The sequence below is a fragment of the Mastigoproctus giganteus genome, chromosome 11, assembly GCF_048544385.1.
Source record: "Mastigoproctus giganteus isolate SK-2022 chromosome 11, ASM4854438v1, whole genome shotgun sequence".
Taxonomy (NCBI): domain Eukaryota; kingdom Metazoa; phylum Arthropoda; class Arachnida; order Uropygi; family Thelyphonidae; genus Mastigoproctus; species Mastigoproctus giganteus.
Window position 1 is genome coordinate 7,722,725 of NC_143585.1, and position 24,937 is coordinate 7,747,661.

The following is a 24,937-nucleotide window of genomic DNA, read 5'->3' on the forward strand; positions in this document are numbered from 1 at the left end:
GGTTTTATCTTTTTGGCTGATGAGTAAGCGTGAATCTGGGAAACATTTTACTAGTATTTAATACTAAACAGTAACAAACCGTTGACAGAAAATAAATCAAACAATGTTTCTCACTCGGGGTGCCCTACAATGATGGCAAACGTTTTCCAGACTGCATGCCAAAAATAAGTTGAAACAATAATATAATTTTCACATGCTACATGTGACAAATAAACAAAAAAAATTGACTAAAATGAGTAATCTTTATTGATATTATAAAAAAAAATGCCAAAAATAAAAAGTTTTTAATAGCAGCTTTGTTGATGTATAATTCTTCCCCCAAATACACTTATGGGTTCACCACTAAGTGTATAAAATAAAATTTGTCATCAAGTAAAAAAAGTTTTTATTTCAAACAAATTTATTTATGGGTGTGTACATGCCGATATATTTTCCTATTGATGCCACATATAGCAATTGTGCCAGTGGTTCACCATTGCTGGTCTAGGACTAGTACTGATAATGAATCCCTCCCCCCAATCTTATGATGCAAACGGCATATCCATCCTGAATTCACAAGCGAAACTTGCATTTTGACTAGTAATGAGCATAATAAAATGATTAGTAATCAAGAGATTTCAATAATCAAATGAGTAGTAGTAGTAATAATAGTGGCAAATGATGCAAGAAAGCAAGCTTATATAACATCAGCCAAAAAAAAAAAAAAAAAAAAAAAAAAACACTACACACTTCTACCATCTATACTTTCCAAGAATTTGTCTAGTTCTTCCTAGACTTTATTCAAACCATCCAGTTTATACAACAGATGGAAGCCAATTCCAACAATCAACCAGTTGCTGGCTGAAGGCACGTTTATGCACATCTATTCTGTAACCATCCTTCCTCAACTTAAATTTATGCCTGTTCATAGTGCCTGTGTAGTCTCAGCTAGAGAAAGAATGCTGAGGCTGAATTCAGCTTACCCAATCCATTCAAGGCCTCAAACAGATCAGACTGCAGGTGCCTATCCTTGACACTGCAATTTGCAGAACTCAAGCCTTTCTAGCTAAGAGCACCTTTTTGTTCTCTTCATCAATCTGGTTGCCCTTCTCTGCACCCATTCCAGCAGATCTACATAATTCCTAAAGTGAGGCCTATATATTTATTATACTCAACTGATAACATTAATCCATGAAGAGCAGTGGTCATTGATAACCACTCTCTGTCCCACCATCCCACTTAACCATTCCTTTATCCACAGCAGTAACTTGCCCTTAATGCCACATTTCTCCAGTTTATAGAGCAGTACTTTATACAATACTCTATAGATACAGCCTAGCCATGGCTTTGTACAAAAAGAAATGGCAAAAAAAATAAGAAATGGCAGTTGATTTTAACATTTGTCAATGTTAAAATCAACTGCCATTTCTTAGCCCATCAATCTAATTTTTCTAAATCTTGTTGCAGTAGTATACCGTCATTATTGTTATTAGCCACTATACCAACCTTTGTATTATCTGCCAACTTTGACATGAAGTCTGATATACCTTAATCAATATCATTATTAAATAGTGAGAACAACAATGGGCCTAGTACTAAACAATGAGGAACTCCACCGATAACATTAGTCCATGAAGAGCAGTGCTCATTGATAACCACTCTTGTCTTTTTCCACTTAACTATCCCTTTATCCACAGCAGTAACTTGCCCTTAATGCCACATTTCTCAAGTTTATACAGCAGTCCTTTATATGTAACAGTATCAAAAGCCTTCCTGAAGTCCAAGTATGTGATATAAAAATTGTTTGCATCCAATTCCTTGGTCACAACATCATCAAAGAAACCTATCAGATTGGTTAGACAAGACTGCCCCTTAACAAATTAATGCTATGACTGCAGTATAACTGCATTCCTGTTGAGATGGTCCTGCATTATTTCTTTGTATTTCAGGTAAAATGGTAGTACAGGTAAAATTATTTCAGGTAAAATGGTAGTACAGGCCATCAAGATAAGTAGTTTTAAATGCCTGTATTTTTTTATGTATTGGAGTGGCATTTTGGCCAATTTGGAATCATTAAATATATATGACATAGGAGATTTATCTGATGGTTTAGTGATGTGATCTAAGAAGAAAATTTTGTTAAGCAAGATGGAGTGCATTACTGAACAGCATGTGTTCTGCATGAAAAGGTTTATCAAACTGGCAGTTTTGTTGCAGAGCAGTGCTAGTTTAAAATGAGATTTGGTTGCAGAAAAGGGGTCCAGAAAGAGGATTAGCTATTTTGAAGTTAGTAAACAGCTACATACTGTCCAAGTATTGAAAGGCAAAATCACAGATGATGCAAAGGGCGCCTATAGAAACACTGGCTGCAGTTAAGGTAAACTTAAAATCTGCAAATTGATTGAATGCACAGAGATCACACGACAAATATATTTTTGCTTGTCTAATAAACTCTAATGTGTCTTATGTGTTTAAGTGGCACCAAACTGGCCACTGCCAGTGCAATATGTAAAAAATTACTGCTGCTTAAACCTGTTATCTTTTTTTATGCCATAAGATATTGCAATATACAGTCGGACCTCTCTTTAACGAACTTCCGTATAGTGAATTTTTCTATGTAGCAAACTTTTTTGATTTCCCCCTGGTCGTTACATTGAAAATAGTTTCCGTATAATGAAGAAAATTTCCATATAAAGAGCCGATTTCAAAAGACTTGTGTATGCATTGTTTGCACTTCTGGCCTTGAGGCAATAAAGCTGATGCTGTAGAAAGCACAAATTAAGAGCTAAATGGAATAAGAATTAATCTCTTTAGTTTTTAAGAGCTAAAGGGATTAATTCCACAAATTAAGAGTTAAATATTCTACAATTTAGTGGTGCCTGTAAAACCCTGCAGGAGGATAGAAAAAGATTAGCATTAGCATTAGCATTAGTAGAGGCATACGATGCAAGAAAGCAAGCTTATTCAGCATCAGCCAAAAAAAAAAAAAAAAAAAACCCACTCCCATTTCACCCCTCCGTTCGTTCGAAATACCTGTCCAGTTGAGCTTTAAATTTGTTTAGGCTATCAACTTCAACAACAAGTGATGGAAGTCGGTTCCACCAACCAACCACCCGCTGGCCAAAGGCAAATTTCCGCACATCTATCCGACATCCGTCCTTCCTCAATTTGAATTTATGCCCTCTGAGGTGATTATTCTGAGAAAGATGAAGAATCCCATTGGCATTGAGCATGCTCAAACCATTCAAGGCCTTATACACCTCTATCAGATCACCTCGCCGGTGCCTAGTCTCCAGACTCTGTAATTTGCAAAACTTAAGCCTTTCTTCGTAAGAGCAACCCTTTGTTCCATTTACTAATCTTGTTGCCCTTCTCTGTACCCGTTCCAGCAGCTCTACATCCTTCTTGAAATGAGGCCTCCAGACCTGTATACAGTACTCAAGATGTGGCCTAACCATTGCCTTATACAAGGGAATAATCACCTCCTTATCCCTGCTAGAAAAATTCCTGTATATCATTGACAAGACACCATGAGCTACTCTTGCAGCTCGTCTGCACTGCTCAGAGAACTTCATATCTCCCTGCACAATTACCCCCAGGTCCTTTTCATTCTCCACCACTGTCAGTGCAGTACCGCAGAGTTGATACGTTGCTCTGGGGTTACTGTTTCCCATATGTAGTACTTTACATTTGTCAATGTTAAACTTCATTTGCCACCTCTCAGCCCATCTGTTCAACCTTTCCAGATCCTGTTGCAGCAGCATAGCGTCAGTAGTGTCCTTAACGACCCTGCCAACCTTTGTATCATCTGCAAACTTGGACATTAAACTTGATATCCCATCATCAATATCATTCATAAACACCGAAAACAACAACGGACCCAACACTGAACCTTGAGGAACTCCACTAATAACATTAGTCCACGTTGAGCAGTGTCCATTGATTACCACTCTCTGTCTTCTGCCACTCAACCATCCCCTTATCCATAGTAGCAATTTGCCTCCAATGCCACACTGCTCCAATTTGTGCAGCAGTCTTCCATGTGCAACAGTATCAAAAGCCTTTCTAAGATCCAAATATATAATATCAAAGTTATTCCCTGCATCCAGTTCTTTTGTGACTACATCATAGTATCCAATCAAATTGGTCAGGCAAGACCTGCCCTTAACAAAACCATGCTGCGTCTGAGCTATAACTGAATTCTTGTCTAGATGATCCTGCAGTGCTTCTTTAACCAGTGCCTCCATTAATTTACCTGGAACAGAAGTTAAACTAACAGGTCTATAATTACTTGTGTCAGCCTTTGATCCTCCTTTGTGAATTGGGGTTACATTTGCACATCTCCAGTCTATGGGTACCTCCCCTGAGTCCAAAGAAGCTCTCATAATTATGGCTAGGGGTTTGCATACTTCCTTTGCTGCCTCCTTTAATATAACTGGATAGATCCCATCCACCCCAGGTGCCTTTTTTATGTTTATCCTCAACAATCTCTCCTCCACTTTCCTCTCAGTTATTACAAAATCATCCAGCTCACTGCCAATGTTTACTTTACCTACATCATTCTCCTTCCTGAATAACTCCTCATGCGTGAATGTAGATGCAAAATACTCGTTTAGATTGTTAGCCACCTGAGCAGGATCCTCAACTGTTGAACCATCAATATCCAGTGGACCAATCTGATTCATCCCTTTCCTTCTCGAGTTCAAGTATGTAAAGAACTCTTTTCTGTTTTTCTTTGCATCCTTTGCCAAGGATTTTTCGTAGTCTGCCTTTGCCTGCCTAATCTCCTTTGTGACTTGGTTACAGACCAACTTATATCTATCATAGGCTTCCATGTCACCCATTAATTTATATGTATCCCATGCATTTTTCTTCTCTGCCACATGTCTCATTAGTTCATCTGACAACCATTTAGGCCTAAACCTTGAACAATATTTCTTAGTTGGTATGTAAAGCCTGGTAGCCTCCAAGATTAGTTCCTTGAATGCTTCCCATTTAGAGTTTGCTGTTGGTAACATCATCAGTTGGTCCCACTGTACAGAATTTAAATACTGTCTCAGACCATCATAGTCGCCTTTACGAAAACAAAAACCCTTCCCTTTACCTCTGATGGTAGTTACCTCCTTGAGTAAATCCCACTTCAACACACTGTGATCACTGCCACCTAGTGGTTCATTTATCTGCAGGTTCTTAATGCACGAAGAGTCACTACTGATAATCAGATCAAGAGTATTGCTCCCTCTTGTTGCCTCACGAACATGCTGATGTAGAAAACAATCATCCAATAAATCCACAAAAGCCTTGCTAGTGTGCGAGTGACCAACCCACAAATTCCAGTCAATATCTGGGAAATTAAAATCCCCCATTATAAGACTCTCTGATTTACTGGCCCACTCTATTTCCCTGTACAATATCTTATTATACTCATCAGAGTCATTAGGCCTATAGCACACTCCTACTCTCAATTTTGATTTCCCTATGCTTATGTCACACCAAACTGATTCGGCACTGCCCTGTCCATCGATGTCAACTGGCTTCACTTCCTTGGACTTTATGTGTTTCTTAATTAATAGCATAACCCCTCCTCCCCTCCTGTCCTGTCTATCCTTTCTATACACATTGTATTCCCCAAATTCCAGTTCCGCATTACTTATATCTGTGTGACACCACGTCTCTGATATCCCAACAATATCTGCCTTTGATGTTTTGAGCAATACCTCAAATTCATCAAATTTATTTACCAAACTCCTAGCATTGGTGTACACGCAGGTATACATGCACCTGTTTCTATTCTTTGCTACCCTAACGCAACCCATGTGTTTACTTGTACCGCAATGACTACCAGCAGTCTCTGAAATATCCTGCATCTTGTTTTTCAGACTTCTGCTCATATCAATAGAAGCAGTGCAAGAATCACTTCCACCTCTGCCAGTGGCTACTGTTAATCTATTAGTCCTTGTATCCCCCCCAACTAGCAGTTTTCCGACCCACCTAACACTGCCTCGACAGCATCAGCAAAAATTCTTGCACCCTTTCTATTTAAGTGTATCCCATCCCTGTAGAAGCAATCTCTCCTGTTAACAAGTACAGTCCAGGCTGAAAAAAATTCTACCCCTTGAGCCTTGCACAATCCCTCCAGGGCCGAATTGATCGACAAGGCTCTCATCATATACTCCCTCCTATCGTGTCTGGGCAGAATTGCAGGTTTTGGGAGAGGAAGGTGGAAGGTTTTGGGAGAGGCCTTTGCCCAACAGTGGGTCAGCAATGGCTAAAAAAAAAAGTAAAATATATACACTACTGGACCGAAAAGTCGCTCTGGTTAACTGCTATCTATGTGTACACAGCAACTGGCAAAGATTAAAGCATATTCCCAGCACAGACATTGTTCTCTAATAGGATTATTAGAGAAATGTATTGTCCTCTAATAGGATTATTAGAGAATTAGGAGAGAGTGATTTTCTTTATTCCGGAAATTCATTTGTTGTTTCAAAGAAAAGAGTCATCCACACTTTCACTAAATTTGACCTGTCTCTGTTTACATCTACAAGTGGTCCTAAATCAGTTTTGTTTTAGCTGTGTGCAAGTAACCTTACATTGTCTAAGAGGAAATCCTTGAGTGTAGTGTGAAAAAGTGGAAGTGCTTAATAGTGTAGATCGGGGCGTTAAAAAAAAAGAAAAAAAGAAATTGCTTTAAATTTGGTATTCCTGCCAGTAGTGTGTTAACCATTCTGAAAAACATTCAGTAGTGTGTTAACCATTGTGTTTCAATTCTGTTTGAACTTTCAAACTGTTTGAGGAAACAGACCCAATCAGAAGCGTGCAAAATTATGCCTGGGTGAAAGTGTAGATGAAGCAGTTTTTAAGTGGATAAAGTTGATTCAAGACCAAAACGTGCCGATATCTGGGCTATTAATAAAAGAAAAGGCTTTTTTCTGGGGCATAAAATGTTCCAAGCCAGTGCTAGTTGGCCAGACAAATTTAAAGAGAGCATGGCATACTTGAAAAAGTTATTTCTGATGAAAGTGGAGTTGCAATCAAAGAAGACTATACCCATTAGAAAGGAACAGTTGAAAAAATTATGGAGGACTAGGAGTCCAAAGACATATTCAACATTTATTAAACATGTCTATTTTTTAAACGTTTGCCAAACAAGACACTGACTTTTAAAGGTGATAAATGTGTAGGTGGTAAAAATAGTAGAGAGAATTACACTCTTGGTTGCAAATATGGCTGGTAATGAAAAACTGAAGCTTTTGGTAATAGGCAAAAGTAAATAACTCCGATGTTTCAGAGAAGTTAAGTCATTAGAGTTGGACTACAACTACAACAAATAATCCTAGATGACAAGCAAAATTTTTGAGCAGTGGATTTTAAATTATGATAGAAAGATGACTAAAGAAAACAGAAAAATCACGCTGATTGTCGACAACTGCCCTGTCCACCTTCACTCGGTAATTTCGAAACTTACAAGTGTGAAACTTGTTTTCTTCCCTACGAACACCTCATCTAAACTGCAGCCAAGGTCCATTATTCTTGATAATGGACCAAGGCATTATCAAGAATTTGAAAATGCACTACCAAAGGCACATACTGAAAAAAATTATACTGAGAATACAAACCAACCAACCAACCTGTAGATATTGTTATAGATTTGTGGATGTGCACATCAGAGTTGACAAAAGTATGGAGTCAAGGTGTGATGGAAACAGCTATTAAAAATTGTTTCGCAAAAGCAGGTTTTGCTAAAACACCAATTAACAGAGGCGTGAACTACTACAAGACATTGAGCAATCTTGGGAAGAACTCCAAGTGAGAGGTTTGATCAGTGGAGAAATTGTTCTTGGCGAATTTTTGGGAGTTGATAATGAAGTCATAGCACCTGAATATGCGAGTGACTCCAACATTTTCGAGAGTATTCAAAGAACTAGTGACAATATCAACAATGAGTTGGATGAAAATGAGGGTAACAAAGGCAATGAGGGCAATATTAAACCTTCAAAATATGAAATGTTGGCAGCATCTGAAACTTTGCATAGAGGCTTCAGTGTAAATAAAATGTGCCAGAATATATATTTGAGTGTTTAAACATGCAAAAATTTTTATGAACAGTGTATAGTAGAATCCAGTGTACAACAAAAAATAATCAAATATTTTACGACATAATCCTTAAAAGTGTACTAATATCTTGTGTGCATCATTAAGTAGTCATTTCTTAATATGCATGTATTAATAAATTAATTGTTTTAAAATGTTAGAAAATTTATTCATTCCCACTTATTTCTAATTTATTTTCCATCTGTTACTAGTATATAACACAGCTATGGTGCCCAATATGTTCTATGTTGATATCAATATTTATATCATATTGAGATAAATATCAATATTTGTATCATATTGAGATTATTGAGATAAATTTCTCTAATTCTTCTGCAAATATTTCCATCTTTTACTATATTTCTGAATTTACAGTATTTTTTATTGTTGAAAAGGTCATATTTCTTTATAACGAAATTTCCGTTTAACAAATTTTTTCAAGGGAACCACTGATTGTTATATAGAAGTCTGACTATATTTTTTTATTGTCATAAATATCAGTTATAGTAATAACTGGTACTTACTCCTTATATTAATATGCTACATAAAACCTCTATTTATGTAGTACATTAATAAAATACTCTATTCAAATTCTGCTGTAATAATGATTAAATTTCTTAAAATTTCATGTTTTATCTTATTGTTGAATGATTGACAGAAGGGTGCCGATTTCATTGATTATATACAGCCCCCGAAGGACATGGTTGTGAATGCCTCATCTACCCAGATGTCCAAGTATGGCTTACACTAAAGAAAGAACTTCTGCTAATTGTGCCATGAGCATTGTGTAGCCAATCTAAGGTCTCTTCACCCTCCTCAGAAGCCAGTGCTCTGTGATTTTTCATCCAGTGTCTTTGTGTCCGACAGAGAGAGAAAAAATCTTTATTGCAACTTAAGAAAAGAAAAATAAAAGATGGTTACAGAGAACTTAATGTTGCAATCGACCCATCACGGCACGCAGGCCAGGGATTAACAATGCCAAGACATACAAAGTGAAGTTAAAAAAAACTTAGTCCAACTGACATCATTGCACGAAAAGCACCTTCTTTCAATATTTTTTATCACATGCAAATTTGTTGAGATCAGCATCAAGTTTGTTGACCTTGAAGAGCAGCTGAAAAGGGAGAAATCGATCTGTCAGCAAGAGTCTCAAATTCTGGGTGGCCAGTCTAGGAGTAGTCCGCAAGGCAGAGATAGGGATTCTCCAGCAGCATGTATCCCAAATGGATGGCTTGGAGATAAGTCCTGCAACCATTTTCATTGTAATGACCAACCTCCGGGAATAAATAAGCTCGGAGAGACGGGGAACCCCCCATTGCATTTGCTAATGCTGTAGTTCTAGCTTGTGGCGACAGATTGGATTTCCAATTGGCCCATTTGAGTAGACAATATTCAGATGCAGTGAGAGGTGTTTTAATCGTTTGGGTGGCTGAGGCCCAGACTTCCAATGCGTACAGTAATGGTGGGTAGATAATCATTCTGATGTATTTCCTGATTATTTTGGGATCTTTAATGTGCAACGCATATTGTTTTGTTATCCAATGAAGACTTGAAACCCGTGAGGCAAGTTTATCTAGCTGTGTATTGAAACAGAGTTTAGGGTTGAAGATTACACCTAAGTCAGAATGTGAAGTAACAACAGGAATTTGGGCATTTCCCAAAGTGGGAGCAATCACAGAAGGATTGGTCTTCAGAGAGAACATCATTATCTTGGTCTTCCCGGGACTGATCGTCAGGCCAAAGGTGCTGTAGAAGGGATGCAATTTTCAAAAGACTATTATTAATGTGGTTAGTGGTCATGATGAGGTTGGAACTGGGCCCAATTGGGGTAAGAATCATAAGGTCGTCTGCGTAGGAAATGACAGCTTGTCAGAAGTAGGAATGATGTAATCATTGTATTTTAATGTAAAGTTTAATAATTGTACAATTTCTTCTTTTTTTTTGTTTTAACCATAGATAAAGGAGCCATGTAGATCCAAAACATCTGGTTGTATAAGATGTATATTTAGGTAGTCATTAAAATTCTCTTAAATTTTGTTCACCTAACACAGAGTAGTATACTTATTTCTCATATCAATTTCATGATTCTGTATTTACTTTTTAAACTTTGCTTTTTTAAAAATAATTTCTGCATAACTATTGTACAGAGATTTAATACTGTTATCTTCTTAAGTGAGGGCCAGCAAGCTTTACAGCCATGATCTGTTTTAAAAATAAACAAGGCCTTGAAATCGACCTAATGCAATTTTTTTTTACAAATATATTGCTTTTTTAAATAAAATACACTGGTCATAGAATTGTTATATATTTTTTTTATTATAAAAAACACAAGGCAGGTATACATAAAAATTTGTAATAAACTTAAAAAGTAAATGAATATAGATGTTCTCCAGAAAATTATATTCTATTTTTATGTATAGTGATCAACCAAAACATGGTATGAGTCAATTGTGATTGACCATTTGCTAGTCCCTGTTCTAAAGTATTAATTTAAAATAACTAAATGCACAAGGCATAATACATTAAGAGTTTAATATCTATATAATATCAGTGTGTAGATACATCATAGACAACCCTTAAGAAACTACAAAGTAGTTGTTGTAGGCATCATTTGCTCTTTCTCATATTGTGCTCTGCCTTCATGACGAGTTGCCATGATATTGCACTACCTTGAATAAGTAATGCTTCACTAATAGAGAAGACTATTGTTACTTATTCTCAGTGAGTATATGCCTTCATGTAGTGCAATATCATGGCAACTCGTCATGAAGGCAGAGCACAATATGAGAAAGAGCAAATGATGCCTACAACAACTACTTTGTAGTTTCTTAAGAGTTGTCTATGGTATATCTACACACCGATATTAAATAGATATTAAACTCTTAATGTATTATGCCTTGTGCATTTAGTTATTTTAAATATTGTCATATACACCTTTTGGCATCTCTCATATTGTGTGATTATCTTCACAACTGGGTCATCATGTCTGCAATACTAGGGTACCTGCCCACCCACTGATGATAGGCCAATAGCCTTGAAACATGTCTGGGGAGCCTGGTGTTCACGGAGTTTCCGAGAATAGGTAACAACAGTCTTCTCTACTGGGGAAGCGTTACCTATTCGAGGAATTTATGAGTTTTTGAGTGGTGTGAGTTGAAGGAGTTAGTCCCTTTCATTCTTCTACATGTTTCTTTTTCCTCTTCCACTCCTACTATTACTTTCCCTCTACCTTTTTTGCTTTCTAAGTCTAATAGGGACAAGTGGATAGTAGAGCTATTATCCCACACATATACAAATAGCCTTGAAACATGTCTGGGTGGTGGTACTCACTGAGAATAAGTAACAATAGTCTTCTCTATTAGTGAAGCATTACTTATTCGAGGTAGTGCAATATCATAGCAACTCGTCGTGAAGGCAGAGCACAATATGAGAAAGAGCAAATGATGCCTACACCAACTCGTAGTTTCTTAACAGTTGTCTATGGTGTATCTACACACCGATATTATATAAAGTATTAATGAAAAACTATTTTATTTTAAATTGTAGATTTAGTATTAAAAATTCATGATGAAAAAGTGGATGATCCAAAAGAATTCTCTAATTTTTTTTCAACTATTCTTTAATAATATGCTCCATACACAGCATACTATCAAGAACACTATGTTAATATTTCTTATCTGTAGCTGTGATTTATGATTTTGAGAGCATGAAATGGTAACTTATAAGTACCGATCAGTGGAGACGTAGTCTGAAAAAATCAAAAGAAACATTAAAAGGTATTACGATATTGTTTAGAGAAGTCTGAAAAACTCTCCACCAGACTTTCATCAGAACTTGAAATAGCTGAATACTCTTTAACACACATTTTGTGAAAACATTTGGAATGCTATTAGCATTAGTAGAGTCATATGATGCAAAAAAGCAAGCTTATGCAGCATCAGCCGAAAAAAAAAAAACCGCTCCCATTTCACCCCTCCATTCATTCCAAATACCTGTCCAGTTGAGCTTTAAATTTATTTAGGCTATCAACTTCCACAACAAAGGATGGAAGTCTGTTCCACCAACCAACTACCTGCTGGCTAAAGGCAAACTTCCGCACACCTATCCTACATCTGTCTTTCCTCAATTTGAATTTATGCCCTCTCAGATGATTATTCTGAGCAGGAGGAAGAATCCCATCAGCATTGAGCATGCTCAAACCATTCAAGGCTTTATACACCTCAATCAGATCACCTCGCCGGTGCCTAGTCTCCAGACACTGTAATTTGCAAAACTTAAGCCTTTCTTCGTAAGAGCAACCCTTTGTTCCATTCACTAATCTTGTTGCCCTTCTCTGTACTCATTCCAACAACACTACATCCTTCTTAAAATGAGGCCTCCAGACCTGTATACAGTACTTGAGGTGTGGCCTGATCATTGCCTTATACAAGGGGATAATTACCTCCTTATCCCTGCTAGAAAAATTCCTGTATATCATTGACAAGACGCTATGAGCTACTCTTGCAGACCATCTGCACTGCTCAGAAAACTTCATATCTGCCTGCACAATTACTCCCTGGTCCTTTTCGTTCTCTACCACTGTCAGTACAGTACCACAGAGTTGATAAGTCACTCTGGGGCTACTACTTCCCATATGTAGTACTTTACATTTGCATTCATAGAGTACAACTTGTACAAGAAATTCTTCAAACTGATTTTGAAATTAAGGTATTCGTTGAGCAGCATGATGCATAGGTAAACTGTGTTGTTCAAAGATAATAAAGCACTCAAGACCTAAACTAGTATTATTATGTTTATTTCCAAATTGGAATTATATATATAATGGAGTCAACTGTTTCATGACATTTTCTTACCACCTCTTCAGTGACAGCTGTCTTTACAATATAACCATCAGAAAAGATCACTTTTGTTGAACAAGTTCTTGTTCACATCACCATCACAGAAGATCGCTTCAGTCACAAGAATTTGCTGAGCAACTTCTTGTGACCAAAGCGATCTTCTGTGATGGTGATATTGCAAACACAGCTGTCACCAAAAATGTGGTAAGAAAATACCACAAAACATTTGATTGCATTATATACACCAATGAGCCAAAACATTATGACCAGCGGATCGTTATGCAAATTGAAGCAGCTGCAGGGGAACTATGGCGTGTGTGTGGCTCGGGGCACGATATAAAACACACCTGATACTGAGCTCCATTAATCAGTGTTACTCTTGTTCTTGAGATGGGAAAGGCAGCAGACTTAAGCGAGTTGGACAAAGGGCAAATTGTAATGGCCAGAAGACTAGTCAGAGCATATCGGAAACAGCATGGCTGGTGGGTGCTCACAGTTAGCCATGGTTAGTATCTACTGAAAGTGGTCCGAGGGGGGAAATCCACGAACCACTGGTGAGGTGTTGGATGACCACAGCTCATCGATGCTTGAAGTGAGTGAAGGCTCTCCAGGATTGTACATGGCAAAAGAAGGGCGACTGTGGTGAAACTCACCAGTAATTGGAATGCTGGTGATGGAAGTAATGTTTCACAACACACAGTACATCGAACCCTGCTGAAAATGGGGCTGTGTTGCCACAGGCCACTCCAAGTGCCCATGCTAACCACGGTTCACCAGCAACAGCGCCTACAATGGGCACATGAGCATTGAAAGTGGATCTTGAGTGATTGGAAGAAGGTCATCTGGTCACATTTCCTGTTGCACCATGTGGACGGCCAGGTATGTGTGTGTCATATACCTGGGGAAGTGATGGCGCCTGGATGCACCATTAGATGAAAACAAGCCGGTGGCGGCAATGTAATGCTTTGGGTGATGTCCTTACTGGGATACCCTGGGTCCAGTCATCAATGTGCCAGGCACTCTGATGTCTACCACCTACCTAAACATCATTGCTGACCAGGTACACCCTTTCGTAGCAACGATCTTCCCCTCTGGTGGTGCCGTCTTTCAGCAGGATAATGCACCATGCCACACTGCCTGGATTGTTCGAGACTGGTACGAGGAACATGAGGAAGACTTCCAGGTATTGCCCTGGCCTCCAAATTCCCGACATAAATCCCATTGAGCATCTGTGGTTTGTATTGGAACTGCAACTCCGATCTGCGGCATCTCAACCACAGACCTTACAGGAGTTAAAGGATCTGCTGGTTATGTGTTTGTACCAGATACCACAAGACACATTTAGAAATCTTGTAGCATCCGTGTTTTGCTGGGTATGAGCTGTTTTGGCTGCACACGGAGGACCAACATCATATCAGGTAGGTGGTCATAATGTTTTGGCTCAATGGTGTATATATGTTTCCAATTCTGAAATAAACATAATAATGCTAACATAAGTTTTGAGTGCTTGATTTTGATATTTTTCCTCAAAATTCTGCAGATCTTGAAACTCCATAGTGTTTTCAAAGAACTGAGGATAAAGACTTCATTTTTTGGTTGAAGAGTTACGAAGCTCACTTTTTTGATTGCTTTCATTAATAAATGCAATTGTTGCCACACAGTTAAACACCCTGAGTGTTTAACTGTGTTACAACAGTGAAGAGAATACTTCATCTGTATTTATCTGAAGATAATAAAGGGTGAAGATAACAGTGAATGGCAAAAGGTACCATGGCATGATCTAAAACTTCCTCAAATGATCGTTGCAGGAAATTAATTAATAGGAATTGTGGTTTCAAACAAAGACAATGTTTTATGAACTGTTACCAAACAGGATAGCTTTGCATAATGTAGACCAATTGGTCTCTGCAAACTTCATATGTGCTGGCAACGGACAAAAGCAAAGCTGGATTTAAATAGTCTTGGGACCTGGTACACATACTTTTAGAGGTCCTAAAAGTAACATCACAGGTCCCCTCCATCAACAGTAATCACACTCTTCTATCCCCCCATCTAGGAATGACCTGCATCTAATAAGTGACTGTGTCTTGGCAAATTTGACCTTGCCTTTTTAGGAATAGGGTAAAAAAATAACTTTAAAAAGAAGTGTTCATTAGAGAATTTGAAATAATTAGAAAGTACAGAAATGAATACTGTAACATGTGAATATTTGACCTCTCTAATAAAAAATGATTCTTAGAGCACATTAGTGCATGACAGCTACCAGAAATTATTTTCCACATTTAATGGTTACAATAATATATATATTTTTTTGGGAACATTTTAGAATATTTCAGACACATACAATGGTATTAAATGTCACTCCATAGTTTCTAATATCTTATGCAGTATATGAATTTCATAATGAGGAACAAGTTAATATTATACATACAGAATAACTTTTCAGTATTGTCCTAGTTAATCCATATGACCTCATATCCTTCCTGTTGTTTGAGAATTGTTCTCATATATGGACACTTAGTGAATTTCTTTAACTTTATTGCCAAAGTAGTTCTTTATAATTTCAATAGACTTCCACAATAAGGTCATCTCTGTTGTTTCAACAATTCCTTACAGTTGTATAGTGATACTGTTATGAGAATAAATTGACGGTTATTTCCACATACAGTCTATTTAAGAAGCAGAGGGATTAAATAGACTGTATGTGGCAGTAACCTTACATTCATTCACATGGCAGCAGGACTTAAACTTTAATCTTTGCTTAAACCCAAAAAGTAATTACTACTACAGATTATGCCCACATTTTTAACAATAATAGATTCACCTCTCTTGGCCTGTTTATTCAAAACCAAACTGCATACAATCTCAGTGATTTAGTTAACCTATTATGATATGAAAATCTTACCATAAATAATGAAAATTTTGACCACCCTAAAAACCTCTAATTGTTCATGTCCCAGTCTCCATATACAGTTAATTACATAATTGGAGTATTCTAACTATAAAACCAAATCTCTAAATCTCTGAATTATTCTGATTCTAATTTCAACTTTAAACCGCATATTAATTACCACATTCTTATTCTCAGGAATTTTTTGGCACATCAGTTACTTATGCCACCTGTTTAAAGTGAATTATATCTATGCAAATATTTCGACACTAGCTGATTTTCACATTATATGGGATGAAAAGGAGTTATTTCACCTCCCCCCAAACAGACAGAATAACTTGAGGTGGGGAACCTACTCCTTTTGTTAAAGGTCAAAGATTAGCTAATTATAGCCTCAATTGAAGAAATCTTTAAAAATTGCTCCATTCTCTGATGGGACTGAAACCCAGACCTCTTCTGTTAAATGACATGTGCCAACACTACTATATTGTCAAAGAGGTTGATATCTGGTGAATAAATTCACCACAGTCCATTGAATAATGAAAAAAAGCAAGTATAATTATTGGTAATTTTGCAAAAATGATTCTTCTTGCTAGATTTTATGTAGCATCTGTTTATATTTGTATTACTAAATCAAATTTTAAGAAGACCCTATAATACTGCTTATTGAAATAGACTGACTACCTCGACGTGCAATAATTATTTTTAAATTCTGAAATGGCTGCAATGGCTAAACTAACCAAGCTTCAAGACCATTGACATCCCCCTTTTTTACCTTTGCAATGTGTAATTCTAAATCAGAATGTCCTATTTGGATCATAAATTCCGAGTACCGTTCAGCAGGCTGAAACTAAGCTGATTCCTCTTAAAATAGATTATGGTTTTTGATAAAGATACCCATTTTTCCTTCTTAGAGCTTTCAATCTGCATGATTTTCATTATAGATAAGATATTAATTGATAAGGATACTTGTAGCTATTGGTAGGTTCATTATGTGAACATTTCATTCATATATTCTCTCAGTTTACTTGCTAACATAAGGAGAGATAATAACATAACAAATAACCTTTTCAGTAGTGAGTTTGCTGCATGTTCGCAGGTGCTTTGCAGTGATTTTTTTGTAGTGGTGGGCTCTGTGGAGTAAGTTTATTGTGAAATTTTTAAATTTTGTAAAAACAAAAACTTTGTAAATAAATGTAATTGTAAATATTAATATGTTCTTATTTTGACTTTAATGCCCAACGTTACAGTAAAATTATTATCAAAAATCAAATCAATATATTAAAAAAATTTTTTAAAAAAATTCATAAAATCCAAAATAATACAGAAAAAAAATCAGATAACTGAGGTCAACATGCACAATATTTTTCCCAAATTTTCAAAGATATTTTCATTCTGCATATATTATAAACTAAGTGTACAATTAGTTGTAAGATCAGAGATGGCAGAACGTATTAGGAAAATTTCAAGACAATTCCAGAAACATACTGTTAAAGAAACATACTGCTTGAAGCACCCTTCATTTATATATCTACTCTCCAGAGCCCACACATGAAAACTGTATCTCTAGGTATGTACTGATGAATGGTTAATGTCTATGAACTTTCTGTATTATTGGTTGCTGGAAGAGCAATAAACTGATATCAGCATTAGTAAAAAAATTTCACTTCTAAAGCTACTTTGTAATTATCCTGTAAATTAAGGTTTCAACATTCAAAGAATAGAGAAACATATCTAAAATGATTCACTTGCATTTAAACATCATTGTACATCTTCAAAATCATAAACAGGATACAAAGTTTGCAACTATGAGAAACCTAATGACAAAAAAAAAAAAAAAAAAAAGACACAACAAATTCAAACAAATTCACCTTTCTTCATAAAATGCAAGGTAAATCATTTTTGGAAAATAATAACAACACTGGCTTACTTTGGCATTGGATTTCTCATGTGTCTTTTCTTTTTTTTTTTTTTTTTTTGTCATTAGATTTGTCACAGCTGCTAACTTTAAGAGGTGCAGATTTTTGGTGATTCTGATGAGATTAAACTATTACAGGTAAAAAAAAAAGTCACTAAGGCATCACACAAAGCTTGGTTTCGGATAAATGGGTTACAAGAGATGAATCTGTTATTGTAAGAATATTGACACAATCTGCATAAGCAATTCCTTCTGGGTTTAAATGAAGGAAAGGTTAGAAAATTCCCAAGAGAAACAAAATAAGGTCACCTCTGTCAATGCTGTGACAGAGGTGACCTTATTGGGGCTGTTAGGCTAAATGTTAAGAAACTGCTTTTGAAAGAACCTGAAAGAAATTAAGTAAGTGTCCAGATATTAGAAAAATTCTCAAGAAGGAATGGAAGGTCATGTGGATTAAGAATATAAAATTCTGAAGGCAATCTGTATGCATAATATTGACTTGTTCCTTAATCTTACTGAATGATTTTGAAATCCAAATATAAGCTGTTTAAAACAATGGAATGGCATTTAATACCATTATGTGTCTCAGGGGATCTTACAAAAACATATATTAAAAAGAAAATTTATTGTAACCATTAAGTGTGGAAAATAATGTCTGTTAGATATCCACCACAAGCTCTCAAACATTAGTGTGCTCTAAGAATAGATTCCTATTAGAGAAGTCAAAGCTATACATGTTATAACATTGATTTCTGTCTTTATGTTCTTCCCAATTGTTTAACAAATATCTCTGTTTTATCATCTCTTTTGGTCAATCCAAAAAAAAGAAGAATGCTTCCAAAATATTTGGAGATTTCATTTAATTTGTCTCCATCATGAGAATATGACAAGTCAACCCTTAAACTGTTGGTTTGTTGAATTCTGTTAATTCATTTCCTGCAATAACATTTCACCATTAATTGTTACCCTTATCATCCTGAGAGTGAACAGCAATTATTATTTTTGCTATAACTCCACATACAGTAAAACAATGAAGGTACAGTCTGGGATTTTATGATATTTATGCCTAACAATTGTGTTTATTATTAAAATAATTTAAATGTAGATGAGATATGTCACTCATCAAGTAAAAATTTTGATCTTCATCCTCAGTTTCATATTGCAATATTTTGTAGCAAACAATATAAATGTTTAAAAATTAGTTGCAACAATCAGCTGTATGCTATAAAAAGCCTTTAAAATCTTTTCTCAAAATATGTCTTAATCAAGATGAATCAAATTGCAAGTTCAGTTATGTCTGAATGTCTCTTGGTCAAGTTTTTCTGAACTTCTCAAAACACTATTGTGAAAACATGTATACTCATGTTTTCTCCCAATCTAACCATCTGGGAGTTCTAAATTTTTTTTTTTTTATAACTTACCATTTCATCTTCCCCAAAATTATACAACAGATAAACAGATAGAATTTTCACAAAGTTCTTGACAAAATGCTCTTTAAGTCACATTGGTGAGACACATGTTCTAGAAGAAAAGTTGAACAATTAAGAAAATGCTATCACATTGCCCATCTGTTCATCATGAAAATTCTAACCCTCAATCTTCAATCTAAAAAAAAAAGTTTTTCATTAATTCCTTAAAAATATATATATAAAAATAATAGTTACATAAATCAGCATAAATCATAAAGCAAAGTACTTGAATCTAGCTAAGTAGAATTATCTATGGAATTAAAATGATGAAAGAAATATCTAATTGGTACTTTCTTTTTTTCCCCCTCTTCAATCTTGTGTCACCATTTAGGGGCATAAAGTAATATAATCTAATATTAATTGTTTGAAATATTTTATTTAAAATCCAATATGTCATTTTACACCAGTCATATTTGAAGAGAGGAATACTCCACAAAGAATCAGTTAAAATTATTTAACAACAGGATAAAACATGAAATTCAAGAAATTTAATTTTTTTTTTACAGCAATACTGTTTTTGTGAATGTATGAAAATTATCCAGTTTTTGTTGTATAGAATATGAATAAAAATGGAGTAAGTACCAGCTATTACCATTATATCGTCTGAGACCATACAGCACCAGAAGATGAGCAACATTAGCATTAGTTGAGGTATATGATGCAAGAAAGCAAGCTTATACAACATCAGCCAAAAAGAAAAAAAAAAAAAAAACCCCTTCCCATTTCACCCATTCAGTCACTCCAAATGTTTGTCTAGTTCAGCCTTAAATTTATTTAAGCTACCAACTTCCACAACAACAGATGGAAGTCTGTTCCAGCAATCAACTATCGGCTGGCTACAGGTAAACTTCCGCACATCTATTCTACAACTGCCTTTCATCAATTTGAATCTATGCCCCCTCAGGTTTGTAATCTGAGCAAATGGAAGAATCCCATCAGCATTGAGCCTGCTCAAACCATTCGAGGCCTTATACACCTCAATCAGATCACCTCGCATGTGCCTAGTCTCCAGATGCTGCAACCTGCAGAACTTAAGCCTTTCTTCATAAGCGCACCCCTATGTTCCTCTCATCAATCTTTTTGCCCTGCTCTGTACTCGTTCTAGCAACTCCACATTCTTCCTAAAATGAGGCTTCCAGGCCTGTACGCAGTACTCAAGGTGTGGCCTGACTATTGCCTTATACAAAGGGCCTTGTATAAGGCAATGAGCCACCTCCTTGTCTCTGCCAGCAAAATTCCTATATATCATTGACAACACTCCATGCCTGCTGGAGAGCCAGACTCTATTCTGGAATTTTGACCCTAAGATTGGTCAACTTATGTATCAGTGAAAGTTTAGTGGAATATGAGTTAAATTAACCCCAGGGGCTCGGCACACCTAGGGGCCTGAGCTGGATATCATCATTCTTCTCTTTCTTGGTGATTCCCCTTCTACTTCTGACACACACACACACACACTCTCTCTCTCAATTCAGAAATTTTTTTTGGCTGGTGCAGCATAAGCCTCAGGCTCCCTTGCACCATATAGCTAATAATAATATTAATAATATCACATTGCTGCACTTCTCTGTATAAAAAATTCAAACTTCAGTAGAAGAAACCTTACAGATATTTTAGAGAAGAATGTAAAGTATATCATCAAATGATATTCCATGGAGGCATTTAACTAGAGAAATATTTAAAGATTTCTTTAACAATGGGTCTTTGCATAGAGGGAATAGATGTTTCTCTGCAAGTTATTCTTGGTTTTAAAGCTCATGAACGCACACACACACATACCATACTACAGCAACATATATAATCCAAAAATCAACTGATATGGCAAAAACTCCTAAAAATGAAACCATATAATAAACAAGTGGAATTTTCTGCATGATTCAGCTCCTGCTCATAACTTTTTTGAGGCATGCCTTGAATTTCATCATATGCACAGATTGAATGGTCTTCTGGGAGCCCAGAATAGAAGTTGCTGGAATCACAGATTATGGTCAGAGTTGGAATTCAAAGAATGCCATAAAAGATATATTGACACTTTGAAGTGATCATGGGGGGATCAAAACTTCAACCAATATTTCACTGGATATTTCAATGAAATATCTAATGAAAGCCTAGTATATTAAAGGACTGTGTAAGATTGCAGACTGTTTTATATTTATGTGTAACTCCCATAATTTATAATCATCCCATATAATTTTTCTTCTCTGTAACTAGATTCATCAGTTCATTTGACATCCATTTAGGTATAAACCTTGAACAATATTTCTTAACTCCTAGTTGGTATAAAAGGCTTCTGTAATTATTTCCCCTATGAAAAGCTTCCCATTTAGAATTTGCAGCTGATAACTATCAGTTGATCCCACTGACAAGAATTTAAAAACTGAGTCCACTGTAGTCACCTTTATGAAAGCAAAATCCCTTCCCTTTACCCCTATCAGTAGTTATATCTTTAAATAAATCACACAACAGATTATTATCACTGCCACGTAGTGGTTCCTTTTTTTGGATATTCTGAATGCATGAAGAGTCACTGCTAATAATAGGATCAAAAGTATCACTTTCTCTTGTTGCCTCTCTAATGTGCTGTTGTAGAAAATCCCTTATAAAGCATTCTGATTTACTGGCACATTTGATTTGTCTGTATAGCTGTTCATTATATTGATCACAGTCATTTGGCCTATAACATACCTGTACTCTCATTTTTGTTTTCCAAGTGCTTATGTCACACCAAACTGAATCAACTTTACACTGACCACCCATGCTAACTGGGTGCACTGCCTTAGATTCTTATGTGCTTCTTAACCACGATCATGACAAGTTTCAACTATTACTTTCAGAGACATGGTTCCCTTTCATTTTGCTTTGTTTGTTGCCAGGCATCCTCAAAATTTCTTTGTTGAATTTGTCCAGTGTAAAGATCTCAGGTACACTAACGCTTAGAAAGGCGATAGAGGTGTCATCTGAAAGGGCACATCAAGGATATCCTACCCTAAATTTTTGGGTGAACTTTTGCAACCCCAGTTATCAGGAATTGCCAATTATGCAAATGACACCCAGTACAGGCCACAAACTTGAGCAGTTGTTAAAAACAGTGGAGAAAAATTTTTAGTGGCACAATTTTTCTGCCCAATACAATAGTGGCCCCTAGATGCTTAATTTCTTAATTGACATGTTTCAGTTTAATACTGAAGAATAATATATATATAATATAGGGTTGCAGAATAGATGTGTAGAAATTTATCTTTGGCCAGAGAGTAATTATTATTGGAATAAACTTTCACATAGTGTTTTGGAAGTGGGTAATTTTAATTCATTAAAGAAGTATTGGACAGTTTATTATAAAGTTTGGGTGGACATATGAAGTAGGGAAATTATTTATTTATTTATTTTTTGTTTTTGCCAAGGTAAAGGCAAAATCACATTGCCAATACTAATACCACTTCTCAATTTAGAATACCTTAGTTCTTGTATTAACATGGTTAGCAACAAAGGCCATGTGGGAATCACATAGTGAATACTGAGTTGCACTGGACTTCTCTGATGATATTTTGTAAATTGTATACATTTGAACGGTATATAAAATTATACTTTCCCTTAAAAACATTTAATATATAAAAATTTTTTGAACTGTCTCACACATTTTACATGAATAATCATCTAGGGGCAGTCTCAGGATTTTATAGAGGAAGGGAGATTAAAGCACTGTTCTGGAGAATCATTAAGTTTTAACACATTAACTCTCTGTGTATTGCAATACATATGCATCATGGGATTTTTTAACCCACTTGAGGGGAAAACACCTGACTTTTAAGAACCATTTTCTTCTGATTTGACAGGAGAAACACTGGTCATTTTTGTCAAGCAAATGGTTGACTTTGTCAGTGGTTGGCTAATACAGCAATTGTGATAAGAAAGCCCAAAAATGTCTCTGTCCTCCCAATCCAGACTGACTCAATCCCATAATTTTTAAACTTGCAATGAACCTTAGAATGTTCAGTACTCCCAACATTTTCCAACTTATACAGTAACCTCTCGTGAGGGACCAAGGCTTGCTAAATTTCAAATAAACTATGTTGAAATTGTTCCCTACATCCTCATAAGTAATGTGTCAAAATAGCTTACCAGGTTAGTTTAAACATTATTTTCCCTTAACAAAACCATATTGTGTATCCTTCAGAGTGACATTTCTATCTAAATATCCCTGGATGCTGACTTCATTCTTGAAACTGCCTTTACGTATTAGCAATACATTGGCACTTCCTCAATCCAAAGGAATGTCACCCAAGTTCAAAGATGCCCTCATAATTAATCTCAATGGTTAAATAAACTCTCTGGCTGTCTCCATCAAAGTCACTGGGTATATACCATCAACTCCAGGAGCCTTACTTGCATTTAGTCTCGAAAGTTTTTCTAATAACATTCATCTGTAATTTAAAAAACACTAATTTCAGATGGCTAAGCCTCACTTGCACAGCCTCTTCTCAGCATAAAGGATCTTTCATCAGTAAAAATCAATGCAAAGTACTTATTCAATTCATCAACATCAGCTGGGTTATCTAAGACTTTCCCATACCCAGCACAGAAGGGTCTAATCCAATTCATTTTTTTCATCTTTGTATTCACATATATGAAAAATTCTTTGTCTCCATTCTTTGCTCTCTTATGCAATACTTTCTCATACTCAGCTTGGCCACCATAACCTTATCTATGTCACTATTACAGATCAACTTGTAGCTGTAGGCTTCAGTACTTTTCATCACTCTAACTTTTCCATGTTGTCTTTTTCTGCTCTATTAGACTAACTAGCTCAGTATTCCAGCAACCTCCTTGTGTCATATATTTTTAATGCTATATATGTGTTCATTGCATCTGTGATTAGTTGTTTGAAGGTACAGTATTACATGATTTCTAATGTATTCATCCTCCCTCTGCAGTTTTCCCAATTTATAGATGCCATGTAGCATCTTAAACTGCCATAGTCCCATTTTCTTAAATTAAAACCCATGCCTTTACCTTTAACTACTACATCTTTCTTTATTTCCAATTAAGGACTGAATGACTGACACTACCTGACAATGGTTCCTGTCCTTTAAGCCCCATTATGTCATCTGATTTGTGAGTAATGATGAGGTCTAGAATATTCTTACTTTTAATATTTTCTCTAACATGCTGGTACAAATAATAATCATCTAGTTTATTTTAAAAAAATTGTTCCCCAAGGCCAGTTCTCTCCCCACTTATTCCAATCAATTAGGGGCAGATTAAAGTCACCCATAATAAGACATTCACACTTGGTTGCAGAGACTCTCTTCATACTCTTCACAATCTTCTCGTCTGTAGATTACTCCCACTGTTATACTTTTGCTTCCAACTAACTAACACTACACAGATTCTATGCTGGCAGAAGTAACTTCTGACTCAGCAAAAGCTCTTTTCACACCCAGGCTGCTTTTGATAAGAAGCATGACCCCTCTAACCCTTCTACCTTTCCTATCTTTCCTAAATACATTGTATAATATTGGTGTAAATACACCACAGACAACTCTTAAACAAAAAACTACATTAGTAGTTTGAAGGGCATCATTTTATCTGTATCTCATATTGTGCTCTTCCTTCACAACGAGTTACCATGTATTGCACTACCCTGGATATGTAACGGTTCACTAAAAGAGAAGACTATTGTTGCTTATTCTCAGTGGGGACCACCACCACCGTTTCAAGGCTTGTTGGCCTATCATCAGTGGGTGGGCAG

The 24,937-nt window shown here is 36.0% G+C and overlaps 1 protein-coding gene and 1 pseudogene across 1 annotated transcript in view; one reads left to right on the forward strand and one right to left on the reverse strand.

Annotated features, from left to right (window-relative positions):
- The window catches only part of LOC150077673 (uncharacterized), a 372,161-nt gene that overhangs the window by 292,406 nt on the left and 54,818 nt on the right, over positions 1–24,937 (reverse strand). The gene's annotated exons all lie outside the window — the stretch shown is intronic.
- LOC150077674 (coatomer subunit beta-like) overlaps positions 1–24,937 on the forward strand; it is a 217,166-nt pseudogene that overhangs the window by 180,577 nt on the left and 11,652 nt on the right.